The sequence below is a fragment of the Trachypithecus francoisi genome, unplaced genomic scaffold (genome assembly GCF_009764315.1).
Source record: "Trachypithecus francoisi isolate TF-2019V2 unplaced genomic scaffold, Tfra_2.0 Lachesis_group14, whole genome shotgun sequence".
Taxonomy (NCBI): Eukaryota; Metazoa; Chordata; class Mammalia; order Primates; family Cercopithecidae; genus Trachypithecus; species Trachypithecus francoisi.
The window spans coordinates 26,015,703-26,036,503 of NW_022681459.1; the positions used below are offsets into that span (position 1 = coordinate 26,015,703).

General features: G+C 43.0%; 1 long non-coding RNA gene across 1 annotated transcript; it reads left to right on the forward strand.

Annotated features, from left to right (window-relative positions):
* The first annotated feature begins 7,889 nt into the window (after positions 1-7,889).
* Positions 7,890-20,437, forward strand: LOC117095783. The gene is made up of 3 exons (XR_004442178.1): positions 7,890-8,503; positions 18,415-18,485; positions 20,185-20,437. It is a non-coding gene; the product is annotated as an uncharacterized LOC117095783 (long non-coding RNA).
* Positions 20,438-20,801: the final 364 nt, after the last annotated feature.

Below are 20,801 nucleotides of genomic sequence, written 5' to 3' on the forward strand. Positions count from 1 at the left end.
AGACACTACAAGTCAGGGCCTTTTCTTCCCCAGAGTGCTGACTGTTAAACATTTACCAGCACTCTACTGGTTATATCTATCAATGATTTCCATATTAGAAATTAAGGTAAATTTTAAAAGAATTCATTTAAAAATAATTTTACGTTTTGGCATTAAGAGCATTTTTTTATTGTGAAAAGTAATTGTTTTTTAAAAGTTAGCATGGCATTGTTTCACATTTGCAAATCTCCTTAATGTCTGGTTTAGTATTAGAGTTGGATTCTCCTGTTCCTGCATTCAGTCTCTTCACATATATTTTGATAGAGGATGTGAGGAAAATCCGGCCTAACAGATACGTAACTGAAACAAGGAGGAGCATTTAAGGCTGTTTCAGACAATTGTAGATATTCTTTCCTTACTATGCCAAAACGTAACAAAGTATAACTCCTTAGTTGCAATTCAGGTATGAAATCATATTAATGAACTTTCCTAAGGTTACATTAAATTCCATTGGTCTACCTTGCACTTTGAGTAGATCTTTTACCCATGTATGATTTTGTAACATCCTGCACGGGTCATTTGGGAAATATTGCTTCAACATGTTAATACATTTCAAAATATAATATTAAACAATTATACTACTTAATATCACCACAAATCACATCAGAAAAGTACCGGGAATCTATCAAACTCACAGTGGTGGATACCAATTTTTTAAAATTCAAATTTTCACTTGAAACCTCAAATTTTATAATCAGCAACAAACATCCCTAAGTTTATTTTGGTGGTGGGAGGGGGAAGCGACAGACTCACTTTATTTGTTTTTGAGTAAGTACCAGCCAAATACCTAAATCAGAATAATTTGCCAGTTATTCTCTCAGATAAAAGTGATGTTCATGAATAGAGTGGATAGTTTAGCTTGCAACTCAAATACACAACTGTATTTCCTTAGAACAATCACCTATTTCAGTATGTATGCAGACCAGTTCTTTACGTGTACTTTCCATTTTATTACACAGAAATTAAAAAGATGTGTGTTCCATTAGTAAAAATTAGTTTTTACTGCTTCATCACAAGTCTTCTTGACGCCGGGTGTGGTGGCTCACACCAGCCTATCCAACATAACAAAACCTCATCTCTACTGAAATACAAAAATTAGCCAGATGCAGTGGTGCATGCCTGTAGTCCCAGCTACTTTGGAGGCTGAGGCTGGAGAATCACTTGGACCTGGGAGGCGGAGGTTGCAGTGAGCTGAGATCGCGCCATTGCACTCCAGTCTGGGTGACAGAGTGAGACTCCGTGTTTAAAAAAAAAAAAAAAAAAAATCTTGAGTGAAACTGGTATTTTTTATTTTCTTTTTTTCTGCAAGTGCATGGTGGTGGTGGAGAGTGCAGTGACACAGTGACTGTCAGTAGTTTAGTTTAGTTCCGGTTCACGTGATTCTGGTTCAACACTACAATGCAAAACCACCTATGCTTTTGTACCATCATAGCAAATGTCAAAAAGTCAAGCATGGATTTGTATCCTTGTAAAAATAGTCTTAACCATGATGATCCTTCCGAAAGGGTCTCAGAGACCTCAGAGTCTGTGGGGCACATTTTGAGAATTGTTCTAGAAAGAAGAGAGGCTCACTCAGAGCAAAAGTAGTGGACCTCAGGAGGATGAAGCGAAAGTAGGGAAAGTCGGGAGCCTTTGGGCTCCCGAATCCAGTGTCCGTGCTTCCAGTCTTCCGACCTTTTCATAGCCAGGTAAGGAGGAAGCATTTCTTATTTAAAACAAAAAGAATTGTCTAGTCTGCATGATAAAGAAAAGTTCCTTCACACAGGGTGAAATGGATACTCTCAAAGCCCTTTTCCTGCCATCCTTCTTTGTTCTATTCCATGCTCCAGCCCAATTCCAAATCTGTTTTAGGAAACGGAAAATGTATATTTTGCCACTTGTTTTTGAGACAGGGTCTTGCTTTGTTGCCCAGGCTGGAGTTTAGTGGCATGATCACGGCCCACCGTAACCTCAACCTCCTGGACTCAAGTGATCCACCCACCTCAGCCTTCTGAGTAGCTGGGACTACAGGCGTGCACCACTAGACCCGTCTGATTTTTAAATTTTTTGTAGAGAAGGGGTCTCCCTATGTTGTCCAGGCTGGTTTCAAACTCCTGGAATCAAGGGATCCTTCTGGCTTGGCCTCTTAAAGTACTGGGTTTACAGGCATGAGCCACTGCACCTGGTCTTGCCACAATTTTTCTGAAACTCAGAAGAAAAAAGGAAAGGAAAGGGAAATAAGTATTTAGAGAAATCATTTTTCTGAACATCTTCAAAACTGAGACTGGGCGGAGATGAGGTCGTGTGGCCTGCCTGCCCGCCTTTCCCACGGTGGGGAAGAAGCAGAATTAAATTCTCGTCAGTCCTGCCCCACGTCCTGGCTCTCCCCCATATCACCCTACCAGCTCTCTTTTCTGATAGGGCTCCAGAACTCCATATGGTGGACACTTGTCACAGGGAATGATTTAGGCTTTAATGGGGCTGCTGGGCAGGGGTGCAGGGCTTGGGGGCCAGAGGAAGTGGAGCAGGAACGGAGGCAAGAGGTGGAGGGAGCAAGCTGCCCCATCACCTCTCCTGAAACATCAAGCAAGTTAACAGGAGGATTTCTTGTGGTTTGGATCTGGTCCTTGTATTATCACTATCAGCGGGTCTGTCAGGCACTATTTGTGACCTTGGGCATGCAATTTAATCACTCTCTGCCTCAGTTTCCCCTCCATTATAAAGCCAGGTCATTGGTGGCTGTGGTGGGATTGATCTATTGGGGGTGTAAGATGGTGTGAAGTCAGTAACCTGGGTGGGGGTGCTATTTAAGCAGAGCACTCCAGGGAAGATGTGTTGGAGCCAGGGGGTCTGCAAAGAAAATAGGGTTCCCGGACAATCACGTCTCTATTTTCATCAGAAGAAACCCACGGGCAGAGTTCTGTGGTGAAACAAGTCCTTAACGGAACCAAAACTCCAACCCTGGTCTTCTGTTTTCTGGTGGTGTTCTCTGGCCAGAATAACCCTGTCATGTTTGGTTAAAGTCATTATAAATGCTGCCCCCGATGCTGTCTAGGGGCTCCTCCGTTTCTAGTTCCTCCTTCCACAGACCAGAGGCCACAGCCCTTGATTGGAATTTTACATTATCCAGGAACCTCCTACCCAAAGAACACACAGCCCTCGTGTACAGCAGCCGGTGGCAACTAGTTGAGTTCAAACAGATACAAGAATCTCATAATCTGGGCCAGATGTTAATCGTCTTTTCTGTAAGAGTAAAACTGAAGGGTGAGTCTCAAAGCAGGGCAGGGGGAAACCCCTTATTGTGCAACTCTTTTGTAACTCCTGGGCGGAGTTTGGACATGTGACTTCTGCTTGAAATTTAACATGAGGGGAAAGACCATTTTTGGTCATAGCTGAGGTGATGACATCTTGGCAACTGGAATTGACATGGCCTTTGTTCCATGTGCTATGAGTAACTGTCCCCTCCCCATTTCTCGAAGTCATGTTCAGATGGCAAAACTGCCCAGGATTACCACATCTGACTCCTGCTAGCTGTTTCTGTGTCTATGGCCTCATACTGTTCAGACATAGACCTGGGGCTCAGCACGCATGTGCGTGTTTGAGTGGCCATAAGGTCAGAAGCGCAGATCCAGGAAAGACTGAGGCCTGGAGGAAGGTGGGTTGGTTGAAGGATGGAAAATGGAGGTGGGAGCAAATGAAGAAAAGTAAACGAAAAAATGAACTCTTAAGCAAAAAAAGATTGCTTGTCTGCTGTAACCTGTAAAGTTCATGATGAGAAACACCTTTATGATTTGCTGGTAAACTCCACCCAATTTGGTTCTGAAAGAGGTTATTTTTCATTGCAGTGCAAGTGTTTAATTAGTTAATTGGGAAATACGGCACCATTTTCAAAGCTCACTTTCATCTGTCATCTCATTTACACCTCCCTGTGACCCTGAGAGATTGGTTTTACTATGCCCATTTTACAGATGTGGAAACTGAGGTTCGGAGAGGTGAACCCCCTAAAGAGAAACTGCAGAGGCTTATCCTGACTCATCCATGGTCCCTGATCCCTTGTGCCTGAGACACAGACTGTGGCTTGGGAACAGGGGAGGGCTCAGAGGGCTGGAGCTCAGCTGAGTGGCCAGACGTTCCCTCAGAGGGTACCCTCCTTTGGCTTCCGCGCGACCCTAGTAGTTGTCAACAGTGCTGCAGGTGCTCCTCGCCTTCCCACCCTCTGGATGAAGCTTGTCCTAAGGAATTAGCATCTCATTTCTAATTCTCAGGTCCTCAGCAATCAGACTTGTATTTTGGGTCAAATTTGCATACCTTGGGGCTTCTGTCTTCTCAAGCTATGCATGGACCCCAGAGCAAATTCCAACCATGGTTCAATGTCAGCCTCTGGGAATCTGCAGATCACTGGAAGCCAGGCTGTCCACACTTTCTGGAAGCCATTTCCTAGTGAAGCGGCCCAGGAGGAAAGAAGCAATGGCACAGGAGGCTACCTAGAGTGAGAAGCTTGGAGCCCAGCACTTCAACTATGTCTGTGGCTGGAGCCAAAATAACCAGTTGCTCCTGGTTGCTGCATGTCAGCAATTGCATCACAACAAGAAGCCACAGGGCATCACCTTACCCAACACTGTGATGGCGGCCGGGGTCACATGCGCTTAAGTGTCTCTGTAAATCGGCCCTGCAGTTGGGATTAAGATAGTTCAGGATCCCAAGAACACACATACACACACACAACCCACTTGCACGTACATGTGTGCAGTCATACATTCAGAGGCACGCATAGACATACATACATACACACATGTGCGTGTGTGCACACATGTATTCACATGCACACACACATGCACACTCATACACTGACACACATGTGCATATGTGCACGCACACATGCGCGCACACACACATACACCATTCCTTTTGTTTGCTTCACCTTGTCTGTCTCTGTTCCTCCTGGTGGTCATCACCTCCCATGCCCTGTCTCCTGTATCAATTCCCCAGGACTACCTACTATAACAAAGTGTCACAAACTTTGTTTTAGTTGGGGGGCTAGAAATCCAAGATCATAGTGTCCATAAGGTTGGTTCCTTTTGAGGGCAGTGAGGAGAGAGTCGGCTCCAGCCCTCTTTCCCCTTGGCTGGTAGATGATCATCTTTTCCCTGTGTCTCTTCATGTCACTTGCCCATCTCTGTGTCCAAATTCCCCCTTTTTATAAGGATACCAGTCATATTGCATTAGGGCCAGCTCTGATTATCGCATTTTAACTCGATTACCTCTGTAAATAACCTACCTGCAAAGACAGTGTCATTCAGAGGTTCTGGGGGTTAGGATTTCAACATATCAATTTGAGGGCACACAATACAGCCCATATATGCCTTAACACTAAGTAACTTACATAGTAGTTCTATTTTTACTTCTTTGAGAAATCTTCATCCTGTTTTTCAAAGTGGCTGCGCTAATTTTCACTCCCATCAACCGTGTGTCCCCTTTACCCTGCATTTTGATTTGCATTTCTCTCATGATTAGTGATGTTGAGCTTCTTTTTTCATATATCTGTTAGCCATTGTATATCTTTTTTTGATAAATGTCTATTCATGTTTTGCCCACTTTTTAATACAATTATTATTTGTTGTTGTTTTTACTGCTGACTTTGAGGTTTTTGTATATTCTGGATATTAGTTCTTTGTCCAAATGAACAGTTTGCAGATATTATCTCCCATTCAAAAGGGCATCTCTTCCCTTTGTAGAATGTTTCCTTTGCTGTGCAGAAGCATATCAGTTTAATATAGTCTCATTTGTCTGTTTTTGTTTTTGTTGCCTGTGTTTTTGAGGTCTTAGCCATAAATTTTTTTGCCTAGCTCAATGTCCTGAAGTGTTTTTGCTATGTTTTCTTCTACCAGTTTATGGTTTCAGGTCTTATGCTCAAGTTTTTAATTCACCTTGGCTTGATTTGTGTACATGGTAAGAGATAGGGTTCAGTTTCATGCATCTATATGTGAGTATCTACTTTTCCCAGCATCATTTATTGAAGAGGGTGTCCTTTTCCCATTGTATGCTCTTCATGCTTTTGTGGAAAATCAATTGGCTGCAAGTATGTGGATTTATTTTTGGGTTGTCTATTGCATTAGACTCTGTGTCTATTTTTATGCTAGTACCAAACTATTTGGGTTACTATAGCTTTGTAATATATTTTAAAGTCAGACAGTGTGATGCCTTCAGCTTTTTTCTTTTTTCTCAGAATTGCTTTGGCCATTCAGATTCTTTTACACTGTTTTTTCTATTTCTGTGGGAAAAAATGGTGTTGGCATTTTGATAGGGATTTCATTGAATGGGTAGATTGATTTGGGCAGTGTGGTCATTTTGATTATATTAATTCTTTCAATCCATGAGCATAGGATGTCTTTCCATTTGTTTGTGTTCTCTTTCATTTTTTTTTTCATTAGTATATTATTATTTGTGCAGTGAGCAGAGCGAAGTCAGGGACACGGTTTCTAGAACTTGGCTGGCTCCCCTCCCCCAACCCAGCTGATGGTCCTGGTTGCCAGGCACTTGTTTACATTAGAGACAGAACACTCTGCAGGGTTCTGACTGGTCAACTGTGGCCCTTAGGCCACTGGCAAGCAGAGGCAGAGCCACAGAGGGGCTGCTACTCCTCAAAATGCCTCTCCAGCCGCTCTGGAGCTGGTGGGGGCTGCCCTGCTGGTGATGGCTTGAGAGAAGCCCTGGGGGTCCCTGGGCACCCCTGGGAGGTCCTGGTTTGTGCTGCTGCGGTGATCTTAATCATCAAGAGATGACACACTTTATAACACAGGAAAAGAACTGAGCCAAACACTGTTTCCATCAGGAGGTCCATGTAGAAGGCAGCCAGAACATGTAGAAGGATGGGAGTCAAGACACAGGCTCAGGAAGCCTTCAAGTCACCCTCGATGGAGGCCAGACCTTGAACGTTATAATCCCTCTGCTTGTCAACCATTAATGCAAATCTGAGAAGGTCTTCCCTCCTGAACACAGGAGGGAAAAAGCATGGAAAAACAAGCCTCCTAAATGTTCCCAAGTGACTGATGTAGGACACATCTTAAAAGGATCAAAGGAGGATGAAGAAAAACTTCAGAAAAAAATAACAGGTGGTTTGAATGAAAACACTCATTTTGCAGAAAGTCCAGAAGTGCTCAACCAAGAAAGTACAAGATGGAAGCAAAGAGTACAGAAAAAGGAGGTGAAAGAAAAGCTGGAACTTTTGAATGCGCAAATAAGACAGGTCATGAAAGATACCATGAACCAATTAAAACCTCTAGCTGAAAACTTGGACACCGTGTGGTTGCGAGATTTCCCTAGGGACCACAGTGACGAGAACTAGAAACCAGAGCTAAACAGAAAAGCAGAAAATGAAGACCATCTCCCCCAGCCCCCGCCTGCCCAACTATAAGTCAGAAGAGTTTGCTGGGTGATGGTGACTTAAATCTGTCCTGTGAAAGTCAAGAAAAAAACAAGAAATAGCCAATTGTCGGAAGAAAATGCAATGAATGAGAGCTCACAGGAAAAATCAAATGCCTCCAAACTGAGAAAGCATCTTTGCAATTTGAAAATCCCCAGTTGGGCCAGGTGTGGTGGCTCACGCCTATAATCCCAGCACTTTGGGAGGCAGACGTGGACTCATTACCAGAGGTCAGGAGTTCAAGGCCAGCCTGGGCAACATGATGAAACCCATCTCTACTAAAAATACAAAAAATTAGCTGGGTATGGTGGCATGCACCTGTAATCCCAGCTACTCAGGAGGCTGAGGCAGAAGAACCTCTTGAACCCAGGAAGTGGAGGCTGTAGTGAGCCGAGATGGTGCCACTGCACTCCAACCTGGCGACAGAGCAAGACTCCATCTCAAAAAAAAAAAAAATCCTGGCTCACAGGTGAGATCCAGAACGTGCAGATGGAGCTTCAAATTCTGCCTGAATCACATCAAGAACATACAGTGCAATTTCAGAGAAGATCATCTGAGGAGGAAACACACAGCTTAGAGATGAAGAAACGTCCCAGCGTGTGTAGAAACGTGAACACACACAGCGGATTTGAAGCCTCTACAAGGAGATAGCCAAAGACATCGGCAAAGAATTGGAGAGAACCACTTCTTTCTATCAGAAGGAGATTCTCATCTGTGAGGAAAGAGCTCGGGAAAGCTGAAGGGCAGTTCTGTCCACTGAGGGAAGCTCCAGGAGCTAAGAAAAGAAGATGATTGCAGTAGGCTGATCCTGGCTGACGTGGAGTACAAGTTCCAGGCTTTCCCTAGGGGATCCTTTGCTCCTCCTTCTCCAGGAATAGCCCACAGAGGCCCAGAAGTAACCAGGGGTCCCCTGGGTCAGGGACCAGAAGTATCAGGTCCCCAGCAAGGAGGAGGGAGGTGCTGTGAGGCTCAGGGACCAGGTTTCACTCAACTCTCCTAACAGCAGGGCCCTGAATGCACAGGATCACAGCGGGACACAGCAGCCTGTGCCATCTCTTTAAAGTGAGCTTGATTTATCTATTTTTAGTTTAGCTATTGTGACTTGGGATGTCACAATTTTCATTTCTTGAAGTTTGGTATAGCATTATAATTTTATGTTAGTATTTTAAAATATAGACTTATCAATCTAATTCTTGTAAATATAATTCCTCATCACTGGACCCTTTAGATTACATGGTATGAGTATTGTGTTTTTTTTTAACTCTCCTTTTAAGTTTGAGATGGGAGGAGACATTTAAAACAATAAAGTTCATTTCTGAATGCCATAAGCTGTTATTGTACATCTATACAAGCGACAATATTTACCTGAATAATTTTAATTGTTTTTAAAAACAACGTAAAAAAACTTAAGAACAACATGCCATTCAAACTACCTAATATATATATTTTTTTTTTTTTTTTTGAGGCGGAGTCTCGCTCTGTTGCCCGGACTGGAGTGCAGTGGCCGGATCTCAGCTCACTGCAAGCTCCGCCTCCCGGGTTTACGCCATTCTCCTGCCTCAGCCTCCCGAGTAGCTGGGACTACAGGCGCCTGCCATCTCGCCCAGCTAGTTTTTGTATTTTTAGTAGAGACGGGGTTTCACCGTGTTAGCCAGGATGGTCTCGATCTCCTGACCTCGCGATCCGCCCGTCTCGGCCTCCCAAAGTGCTGGGATTACAGGCTTGAGCCACCGCGCCCGGCCCAAACTACCTAATATTTGTATTAGTTTAGTTCTAAATTTATTGATTAATCTGGGGGAGTCGATATTTTATAACTGTTTCTTGTTTTGTATTTTTCTTAACCATTGATGTTTTAAGACAAGGTTGTTTAAACAATTCTAAACTATATAATCAACAAAAAGACTTCCATTGATGACAAACCCATTCTCTGTTACACACAAACACACACACACACACACATGCACACACAACACCCCCAATGTTGAGGGAAGGGGCTTTCAGTTGTTATGTCAGTATCTGAAGAAAATGTAGAATTAAGAGAGATACAAAGTGTTTTTTTAATATTTATATAAATAAAGGAAAACATTTGTATGTACACAATCTGTACATACAGAAAAGACAACTAAATTATCTTCACAGTAAAGGAGAGTTGCCTGATGTATCAGACAAGATTTCAACAAGAAACAGTTCATGAAGAGACTGTGATGCAGTACAATTTCCTGGGCTGTCACAGTTTCCTATGACAGTTTCCTGAGCAGAGATAAAGGCTTGGACAAGAGATAGTGAGGCTCCCAGGGCCTAGCACTACGGAAAAGAGAGTCTCACCTCTGGGCCTGAAGGGAGGAGGATGTGGTGTCATCTGAGCCCAGGGAGGAACAACTGTCTTGGGACGTGGAGAAACTAGAGCTAGAGGTGCCTACTAAGATGGCCAGGGCTCATTGCTGAGGCTGTGCCCCCCAACGTCTCTGCAGCCGGCTGGGGAGGGTGGGTACATCAAGGCAGGCTCTCTGGAGGAGGTGGTCCCTGAGCTGAACACTGACAGATTAGTAGGAGCTACCTCCAGTGCTTTTCAGACATGTAGGGGTAGATGAATCACTTGGAGATCTTTCACTAAGCAGGTTTGGATTCATCAGGTCTTGCAGCAGGAGCTGAGACCCTGGGTTGCTCCCAGGTGCTGCCTACAGCAGGATGAGATGTGGAACAGCAAGAATCCTTTGATAAATATAGGGCAGGATCTGGGGAAGTTGAAGGGACAGGAGCATTTCCGGCGGACAGTACAGCGCAGGCAAAGACACAAGAGCACAGACAGCCTGGGTCTGCGTGAGCTGCGCCATGCGACTGGGGTTCTGCAGCCCAACATCAGGCAGGAAGGACAGGACCCTGAGAACCAGCATGCAATGTATGCAGGGTGTCTTCCCAATGATCCTCAGAAACACTCATATCTGCCACAGGCGAGTCTTGTCCTCAGGATACCACCTGTCTCGGAGGAGTGTGAGGAACCGTAGGCTGAAGGTCCCCCTTAGAGAAGCCACCATGGAGGGTATGCTTGGCCTCCAGAATTCCCTGTGTGGGTCAGCAGCTCCCTGCTCCCCTGGTTGCTTGGCCCAGACATCTGGAAATCCCTCCTGACTCCTCTACATCCATCCATCAGGTACTCATAATTCCTCCCTGCAAAGCCCCTCTACTCTCTTCTGTCCATCTCAACTACCACCATCCTGCAAGCCACCATTCCCTCTTCCCACGCGCTCTGTTCCTTGGGTAACCACCTCCCTTACTAGGCCCCCACTTCACTTTTACTTCCTCCAATTCATGTCTGCATACGGCCAGAGTGGACCTTTTACCAAAGACTTGAGCATGCTTTGTATGAAGCCAGACCTTGGCCTGCATGCGGTGAGTGTGCAGCAGCCCTTGGCCTTGGTCCCTGTCTCCTACCTCGGGTCATGAACAGCAAAGGTGAACACACATCCCCGAGTGCCCTGGATGGGCCTGGCTGGGGCCAGTGTATCATGCTGTGCCCAGCTTATTATTCATAGCTCCCTTTCACTCTTAAAATTGCTTCAGTTATGACAATAAATTATATGATCACACAATGAATGGGTCACTTCAGTTCAAACTTTTCAAAGAGAACTGCAACATTCTTAAAATATAGAAGCTCATGAGAAAATAGACAACATGAGTCAAATCAAACTCTAAATACAGCCGTGGACAGTCAAAGAAACGCCACTGCTTTGCCAAGTTAGCCCATGTGGGAATATCACGTTTTTGGTTAAGACAATTCTATATTCTTAAAGGCCAAATGTAAACCACCTCAGTTTTGGGAAGGTACCAATAAAAGCTGAATAATGTGTAAGCATAGTTTAAAGTTAAGGCCCCTCTAATTTATTGTGGACCTGAAGATATTACGCTTGCAAATCGTTTCACAAGAGTCCATTCTAAAGTTTGTATGATGCAACGTTCTTGTGAATTATAGACAAATGATTCATCTGTTTGACTCAGATTCAAGGACATTTTTTGTGGTGAAGTAAAGCATTGAGTCTCAAGATATAATGTAAAGATATGGAGTTGCTATGCCAGGAAAAGAACTATAGAAAGAGCAGCTAGGAAGTCAATGTAATAGTCAACACACCTCTGCAGCCCTCCCTGGGAGCCTCTGATTCCATTGCTCTTGGGTGAGCCCTGGACATCTATATTTTCTCCAAGTTCCACTCATGATTCTAATGCTCAAAAAAGCTGGGGAACCACTGTAATAAGGCATGATCTTGAGAGTTATGGTCCAGAGACATGTATCTGCCTCTGACTCAACACAAGGGGCACCCCTCTTCTCACGTCTCATGACTCCATGGTGTACAGTGTGGTCAGTTCAGCCTTTATGTCTACTCTCTGTCCTTCTCCACTCTGTGGGGTGCTGCTGACCTGTGGGGTGTTGACCACAAACAGATTCCTACCCCATGGGTTCATCCCATGGGGATTTCCAGAAGGAGACTGGAGGTTCACTCTCCTGCCTCCCCCGATCCCTGTTTTTTTTTTTTTTGTTTTTTTTTTGAGACAGGGTCTCACCCTATCACTCAGGCTGGAGTGCCATGGCATGATCTTGGCTCACTGCAACCTCCGCCTCCTGGGTTCAAGCAATTTCTCCGGCCTCAGCCTCCCAAGCTGCTGAACTATGGGCACGTGCCACCACGCCTGGCTAATTTTTTTATTTTTATATTTTTAGTAGAGACGGGATTTCACCGTGTTGGCCAGGCTGGTCTTGAACTCCTGACCTCAAGTGATCTGCCTGCCTCAGCCTCCTAAAGTGCTAAGATTACAGACGGGAGCCACCATGCTCTCCTGCCTCCCTTTTGACCAGCTGGCCTTGAGCTGGCTGTGTCTGTGAGCCTGAGGCTATGCTCCTCTCAAAGTCTGGCTCTCCATGGCTCTCCGTATGGTTCCTCTAACTAGTCCCTTCCCTTGTCCCTCGAGGCTTAGAAGGTGCTGAAGCTGAACTGCAGGGAGCCCCAGTTTACTGCCTGTATTCAGTACCTGTGTCTGCTGTAAGAAATTTCCACATACCCATTCACTTAAAACAACATATATTTATTATCTTACATTTCTAGAGGACAACAGTCCAGAAATAGTCCCACTGGGTTAATGTCAAGAGCTAGTGCCTTCTGGAGCTCCTACAGTCAGCCTTCATTCCCAGGCTGACAGCCCCGTCCACCATCCTGAGAGCCAGCAGTGTGGCATCTTCAACTCTCTCTCTGCCCACCATCCGCTCTCATCATCATTCATCTCTGTGAGGATCCTGCTTCCCTCTTTCAAGGAACCCTGTGATTACATGGGTGATCCATGACAGTCTGCCCATCTCCAGATCCTCAGCCACCCTGCAAAGTCTCTTTTGCCGAGTAAGGCAGCATGTTCACAGGTTCTGGGGAGCAGGAGGTGGACCTCTTAGGGGCCATTATTGCATGTACCGCACCTTACTTTCTACTTTGCAGTTTCCTATGCCCAAACCTTTGTGAACAGCCCCTTGGTGTATAAACCCTCCTCAAAGTCACCTATTTCTAGCATCATTTTTTCCTTAACTCTGTGCACCATCTCTAGCACTTATTTTTTAAACGTATTGAAAAGATAGACTCACTTAGCATGTATGGAACAGCTTTCCAAGGGAATAGATTTGAGCAGTTTGCTGATAGAGGTGCCCAATGGAAATATTAAAGTACAAATGAGAATGTTGGTGGTTTCCATAAAGTGAAGGTGTCTGACCAGACAGTAACGTGAAAATCATATCTCCACAGAGATTACCCACTTTTGAATCACTCTGTCAAGGCGTTGGCACAATGCTGCCCTCATTATCGAAAGGCGATGACTACAACAGTCTTGCTCATTCAAGAGCCGTACTCCAGTCAAGGAACTGAGAACCTCCCAGGGGGCACAGCCTTGTGCTTGGTTGTGCAACCAACGTGCTTTATTTCTAATTTCACACACAATGTGTGTGATCAGCAAAATAAGGGCCCCCCCAAATATATCTATGCCCAAATCTCTAAGGCCTCTGAATATGCTGTATTACACGGTCAGAGAGACTTTGCAGATGTAATTAAATTTAGGGACTTTATAATAGTGAGATTGTCCTGGATTCTCTGGGTGGGCCAAATTAATTTCATGAGTCCTTCACAGTAGGGAGCTCTCTGAGGCTGGGAGCAGAAGAGAGATGCAGCAGGAAGAGAAGTCAGTGGGAGTCTGATCCCGAGAAGGATGGCATGCACACTCACTGGCCCTGAGATGCAGGGGCCACGTGTGAGGACCAGAGGGAAATCTCTAGGGTGTCTGATGGCTCCTCCCAGCTGACAGCCAGCAAGGAAACAGGGACCTCAGCCCCACAACCATGGGAACTAAACTAGCAGCATCAATGAACCTGGCTGCTGATTTTTCGCAGAGCCTCTCAATAAGAACCCAGCTGGTTGACATCTTGGTTTCAGGCTTACAGAACCCAAAGCAGAGAAAGCAGTTGAGCTGACCCAGACTTCTGACCTACAAAACTTTTAGGCAGTAAACTGTTCTTGGTTTTAGCAGCAACAGAAAACTAAAGCCATTTCAGTGAGAGCAGGATAAGTGCTGTAAAATAGTATTTTCTAGAAGAGAAAATTTTCATTGTTTATTTTTGATGATAAAAATGATACACTCTCATTCTTGGAAAATAAAAAAACATGGAAAAAATAAAGAAGAAAATTAAAATTACTTATAATCTCACCAACCAGAGATCATTATCATTATTGCAATGGACTACATAGTGTTCCCTCAAAATTCATATGTTGAAATTTCCAACCACCGATGGGACTGCATTTGGAGGTGGGGTCTTTATGGAGATAATTAAGGTAACTGAGGCCATGAGAGTAGGGCTCTGAACCAATAGGATTGGTGTCCTCATAAAAAGACAATTTAATAATTATATTGTATATATACAATCGCGCTCTCTCTCTCTCACTCTGTGTCACGTGAGGACACAGCAAGGACACATGAGGACAGAGCAGCTGTCTGTAAGCTGGGAAGAAAGCCCTCATCAGGAACTCAATAGGCTGGGACCTTGATCTTGGACTTCCAGCCTCCAAAACTGTGAGAAATAAATGTCTGTTGTTTAAGCCACTCAGTCTATAGTATTTACTTATGGCAGCCCAAGCATACTAATACAATTACTGATCACATTTTCCTGTATTTCTTCCCGATATTTTAAAGCCCACATACAATATTTTTCTTAGAAGTAAGATTATGTCATATATAATCATATAGCTTCTTAATAAGTAACACTGTTACTATTAATATGTTACTAGAAAAGTTTCAAAAATCTGTTTTTCAATGACTACATAATAGTTTTTCAAACTCCATAATGGCAAGGTCTTTCCTTTTTTAAAAAAGTGAGGTTTAATTTACATGCAGTAAAATGAACAGATTGTAAGAATTCAGTTTGACCAGTGTATTAGTTCATTCTTACACTGCTGTAAAGAAGTACCTGAGACTGGGTAATTTGTAAAGAAAAGAGGTTTAATTGGCTCCTGGTTCTGCAGGCTGTACAGAAGGCATGACAGCCTCTGGGGAGGCCTCAGGAAACTTACAATCATGTCAAAGGCAAAGAGGCAGCAGATGCATCTTACATGGCTGGAGCACAAGGAATAGAGACAGAGAGGTGTTGAACACTTTTAAACAACCAGATCACGTGAGAACTCTATCACAAGAAGAGCATCAAAGGAAGAAACTGCTCCCATGATCCAGTCACCTCCCACCAGGCCCCCACTCCAACACTGGGGATTACAATTCGACATGAGACTTGGGCAGGGACACAGATCCAGACCATATCAATCAGTTTTGACAAATGCATACAGCTATGTAACTCACACCACTATCAACATATAGATGTTTTCGATCATTTTAGAAAATTCCTTCTGTGCCACTTCCTGATCAATTCCCACCATTCCAGAAACAACTTCTATTCTCATTTCTATCCGCATGAATTAGTTTTCCTTGAGAAGGTCAGAAATGTTACCTTACACTTTGTACTTTTGTGTCTGCTTCTCCCACTCGGAATAATGCTTTTGATATTCATGCCTGTCGCTGTGTTTCAGTGCTTTGTCCTATCTGTTGTTGAGTCATGTATGGATACACTGCAATTTTTTTATTGGTTCACAAGTTCATGAACACTTGGGACATTTCTGTTTTGGACTAGTATGAATAAAGCTGCTATGAACATTTTTGTGCAAGGATTTTTGTGGGCATGTGTTTTCATTTCTCTAGGAACTGAACTGTGAGTCATAGGATAGATATATGTTTAAAATTGTACAATACTTCCAAACTATTTTTCAAAATGGTTATATCATTTTACATGCTCACCAGTAATATATAAGAGTTCTAGTAATTCAACTTCCTCTGCTATACTTGGAATGGTCAATCTTTTTCATTTTAGTCATGCTAGAAGGCTGAAGTCTATCTCGGTTTTAATATGTATTTCCCTGATGACTAATGATGTTCATGTGCTTATTGGTCACATATCTTATTTGGTAAAGTCTCTTTTTAGTCTTTTACCTAATTTTAATTAGGGTTGTCTTTTTATTATTAAATTGTAGCAGTTTTTACAAATATATGCAGGTGCTCCCTGACTTGCAATGGAGATACATCCTGATAAACCCGTTGTAAGTCGAAACTATCGTAAGTTGAAAATGCATTTAATACTCCAATAAAGCCATTATAAAGTCAAAAAATCATAAGAATGGATGTTTTCTCCCAGTCTGTGGCTTGCCTATTTCATTTCTTAATAACGTCTTTTGATGGGCAGAAGTTTTTAATTTTGGTGAATTCTCATATGGTTTGGCTGTGGGTTCTCATCCAAATCTCATCTTGAATTGTAATCTGAATTGTAATCCCCATATGTTGAGGAAAGGAACTGGTGGGACGTGATTGGATCACGGGACCAGTTTCCACCATGCTGTTCCTGTGATAGTGAGTTCTCACAAGAGCTGGTTGTTTGATAAGAATCTGGTGCTACCTCCTTCTCTCTCTTTCTCTCCTGCCACCATGTAAGATGTGCCTTGCTTCCCCTTCACCTTTGTGAGGTTTCTCCAGCCATGCAGAACTGTGAGTCAATTAAACCCTTTTCCTTTATAACTTACCCAGTCTCAGGTAGTATCTTTATAGCACTGTGAAAATGGACTAATACAAATTCCAATTCCAATTTTGTTGAATTCCAATTCCAAATTTTGGTGAATTTCAGAAAATTTTTTTCTGTGACTCTACTAACAAATGTGTCCACCCCCAAATTCATAAATATGTTTTTAAAGTTTTCTTCTAGAGGTTTTACAGGTTTAGTATTATGATAAGGCCTATGGTCCACCTTGGAATAAATTTTTTGTATGGTATGAGGTAGGGATTGAGGTTCTTCCCTCTCCTCATATGGATATCCACTTACTTCTGCATCTGTTTTTGGAAATTTTCTTTTTTTCTCATTGAATTGCTTTGTTGAAAATACCATTTGACCATACAGTTGGGAACTTATTTATAGAATTTCTATTTTGCTCCCTTGATCTTTTCTTGTCTGTTCTTTCAGCAGTACAGTACTGTATTAGTCTGTTCTCATTCTGCTAATAAAGACATACACAAGACTGGGCAATTTATAGGCCGGGCGCGGTGGCTCAAGCCTGTAATCCCAGCACTTTGGGAGGCCGAGGCGGGCGGATCACAAGGTCAGGAGATCGAGACCATCCTGGCTAACACGGTGAAACCCCGTCTCTACTAAAAAATACAAAAAACTAGCCGGGCGAGGTGGCGGGCGCCTGTAGTCCCAGCTACTCGGGAGGCTGAGGCAGGAGAATGGCGTGAACCCGGGAGGCGGAGCTTGCAGTGAGCTGAGATCTGGCCAGTGCACTCCAGCTTGGGTGACAGAGCGAGACTCCGCCTCAAAAAAAAAAAAAAAAAAAAAAGACTGGGCAATTTATAAAGGAAAGAAGTTTAATTGACTCACAGTTCCACATGGCTGGGGAGGCCTCACAAACATTGTGCAAGGCAAGAGAGAGTGTTCAGAACTCCCCTTTATAAAACCATCAGATCTCATGAGACTTATTCACTACCATGAGAATAGTATGGGGAAATCACCCCCATGGTTCAGTTATTTCCACCTGGCTCTGCCTTTGACACATGCTGATTATTACAATTCAAGGTGAGATTTGGGTGGGGACACAGCCAAACCGATTATTTTTGCCATTCTGTGTGCTTTGAATTTTCACATAAATTTTAGAATCTGCTCATTTATTTCTATTTTTAAAAACCATCTGGGATTTGGATTGGGATTGCATTGCATCTATACATACATTTGGAGATAACTGATATCATAAGAAAATTGTCTCCAAATCCATAAACATTGTATATGTTTATATTTATTTAAGTCTTTTATTTCTCCACAACATCTTACAGTTTTTATTATAGAGGTATTACATACCTTTTGTTAAATTTATCTCTAAGTATTTCATGTTTTGGGGTACTATTGTAAAGAGTATTTTAAAACTTTTCATTTTAAATGCTATATAAAAATATATGTGTATATAAAAACACATACATATGAGTGTATTTATATATCTATCACTACAGCTATATGTTTATATTAATGTCTTTTTTTTTTTTTTTTTTTTTTGAGACAGAGTCTCGCTCTGTCGCCCAGGCTGGAGTGCAGTGGCCGGATCTCAGCTCACTGCAAGCTCCGCCTCCCGGGTTTACGCCATTCTCCTGCCTCAGCCTCCCGAGTAGCTGGGACTACAGGCGCCCGCCATCTCGCCCGGCTAATTTTTTGTATTTTTTTTAGTAGAGACGGGGTTTCACCGTGTTAGCCAGGATGGTCTCGATCTCCTGACCTCGTGATCCGCCCGTCTCGGCCTCCCAAAGTGCTGGGATTACAGGCTTGAGCCACCGCGCCCGGCCTATATTAATGTCTATATCTATATCTATCTTTGTTTGAGTCTCTATTTTCAGACTTGGGCAAACTCTACTCCTCAATTCATGGAACAATCTCAGTATTGATCTGTGCATGGTAGGTGCATTTCATACATATGTATGTATTTTTAACAATGTAAGAAGCACCCTCTATTCCACCTTCCAAACAAAAACCTAACTGACAGTAATCCACGTCTAATTACATGGTTCCCTCCACTTAAGGCTTATCCCCTGGTCTCCACAGTCAAGTGTCATCATCCCAAATCAATGTCTGAATTCATTGAATCATTTTCCTGTTCATGGATTTTGTGGTGATGTTTCCAGGTTTTTGCTGTCACATTTAATTCTGTAATAAGTATTTTTGTGTGGTATATTTGGTTCAAACACTGATTTGATTCTTGGGATGTGTTTTTATCATTGGAATTCCCATACTAAAGTACATCAAAGGGCATGAACATTTTAAGATTCTTGATAGATTTTAGCAAAAAATTTCCAGAGTGCTTGTATCAATTAACTCTTTCACCAGCAAGACAAGAATGCCCACTTCAGAGTAACTTTGCCAAAATGTATCAAATGTTTTTTAACTTTGTTAAATATAATGAGTGACACTTAATTTTTGCATTATTCACATTTTATTAGACAGTGGTTTTTCCTACTCTGCAAATTTTCTATTTTGATTTTAAAATATTTGTATTTAATGATGTTTAATGGATTGTGGAGAGTAACTAGCTGCACATCACATTTATAGAAAGTATTTTTCCCTTTTAATTTTGTTCATGATTATACCAAGTTTTATACAGACTCCATCCTCATGACCTAAACACCTCCCAAAAGGCCCAATTCCCCCCGAACAGTGTTACACTGGGGATTAAGCTTCCAATACATGAATTCTGGGGGACACATTCAGACTATAGCAAATATTAAAACTATAAATTGTATGAAATTGTATAAACACAATTTACCTATAAACTGTTAGGAAGGGCCATTGTTCTAAGGTCATCCTAGTCCTGGTCAGCCAGGCTCACATGAAATAAAATCCACCTGGCTGTGAAGACACCTCCTTCAGCATAGTGCCATCATCCCTGCCCTCTACTTAGTGAAAAACAATGGGACTTCTTTCTTTCTTTCTTTCTTTTGAGACGGAGTCTAAGAGTCTCGCTCTGTCACCCAGGCTGGAGTGCAGTGGCACGATCTCGGCTCACTGTAAGCCCCGCCTCCCGGGTTCACGCCATTCTCCTGGCTCAGCCTCCCGAGTAGCTGAGACTACAGGCGCCAGCCACCATGCCTGTCTCTACTTAAAAAAAGAAAAAGGGGGACTTTTAAAGCGTTGCATTGGAAAGCATTACCTACTCCTCCAGCCTGATCTGGAATAGCCTCAGGCACCCCAGCCCCTCTCAGAATGAGGGAACTTTCTCCAGCTCCCCAGGGCTGTGCAGGGCCCCTTCCCAGTGCAGCCTTGACTGTGGGATACGGTCCCTCTGCATGCCACTCACAGGACAAGTTTAATTGAGCCCAGTTTAAGGATCACAACCATGATGTCTACAAAACCATGATGAACTACAACCATTTGTAGGTCATTAGTTCAGAAATTCATTACTGAACTTCTGTGAACCTCCACAGTGCAAGAGCCCTTTTTGAAATGCAAATTTGGATAGATTCCCAGTTCAGGCTTACTTATATGCCAAGATAAATGAAAAGGGGATTCTTAAATGTCATTCAAAGATGATTTCTCATCTAGCACACACCCCAAGCTTCTGGAAGTCGCCCAGTCACTCACTATGTTATTCACCACATAGGTATTGCACAAAGACCACAAGAAAAAGTCATCGTCCAAACCAGAGAAAGGAAATTGACCAGTGACCTGTCCTGGGCACATAACCGCATGTGATGAGAGGCAGGACCCTGGCAGGGCAGAGAAACCAGCTCCTTTCAGAGGTTTCCAGACTATAAATTTCAAAGCCCTATACAATTTCAACAACAATGAAAATTTAAGGATCAAGCATACTGGCCTTTACAACCTTCCACTTTGCCAAATAAGCAATTTGAAAAAATAGGTAACACTCATTTTTGCTATCATTTTATAAAAGGATAGTTTTAACAGAAAAAAAAGGGTAATAAAGAAAGTTATCTTAGAATAAAAGGCAGTTTCTCAATTAAATTCATTTGAAGTATGAAAACTTGCTATACATTCCTTTATTTTTCTACTTTTGTTTGCAAGCCAGTGAAAAGGTTTTCATGTGGACCAACCCCAGTGAGAAAGCAGGCACTTGGAAACCTCGTGTCTGTGAAGAACAAGGGGTGGAACCTCTGAAATCCTCCCCTTTGAGACTTCCTGTGCATTCACACATCCTTCTGTGTGCCTTGAAAATGTAAGAAACAGATGTGGGCAAGAGGCAGCCAGAAGTCCCAGGCA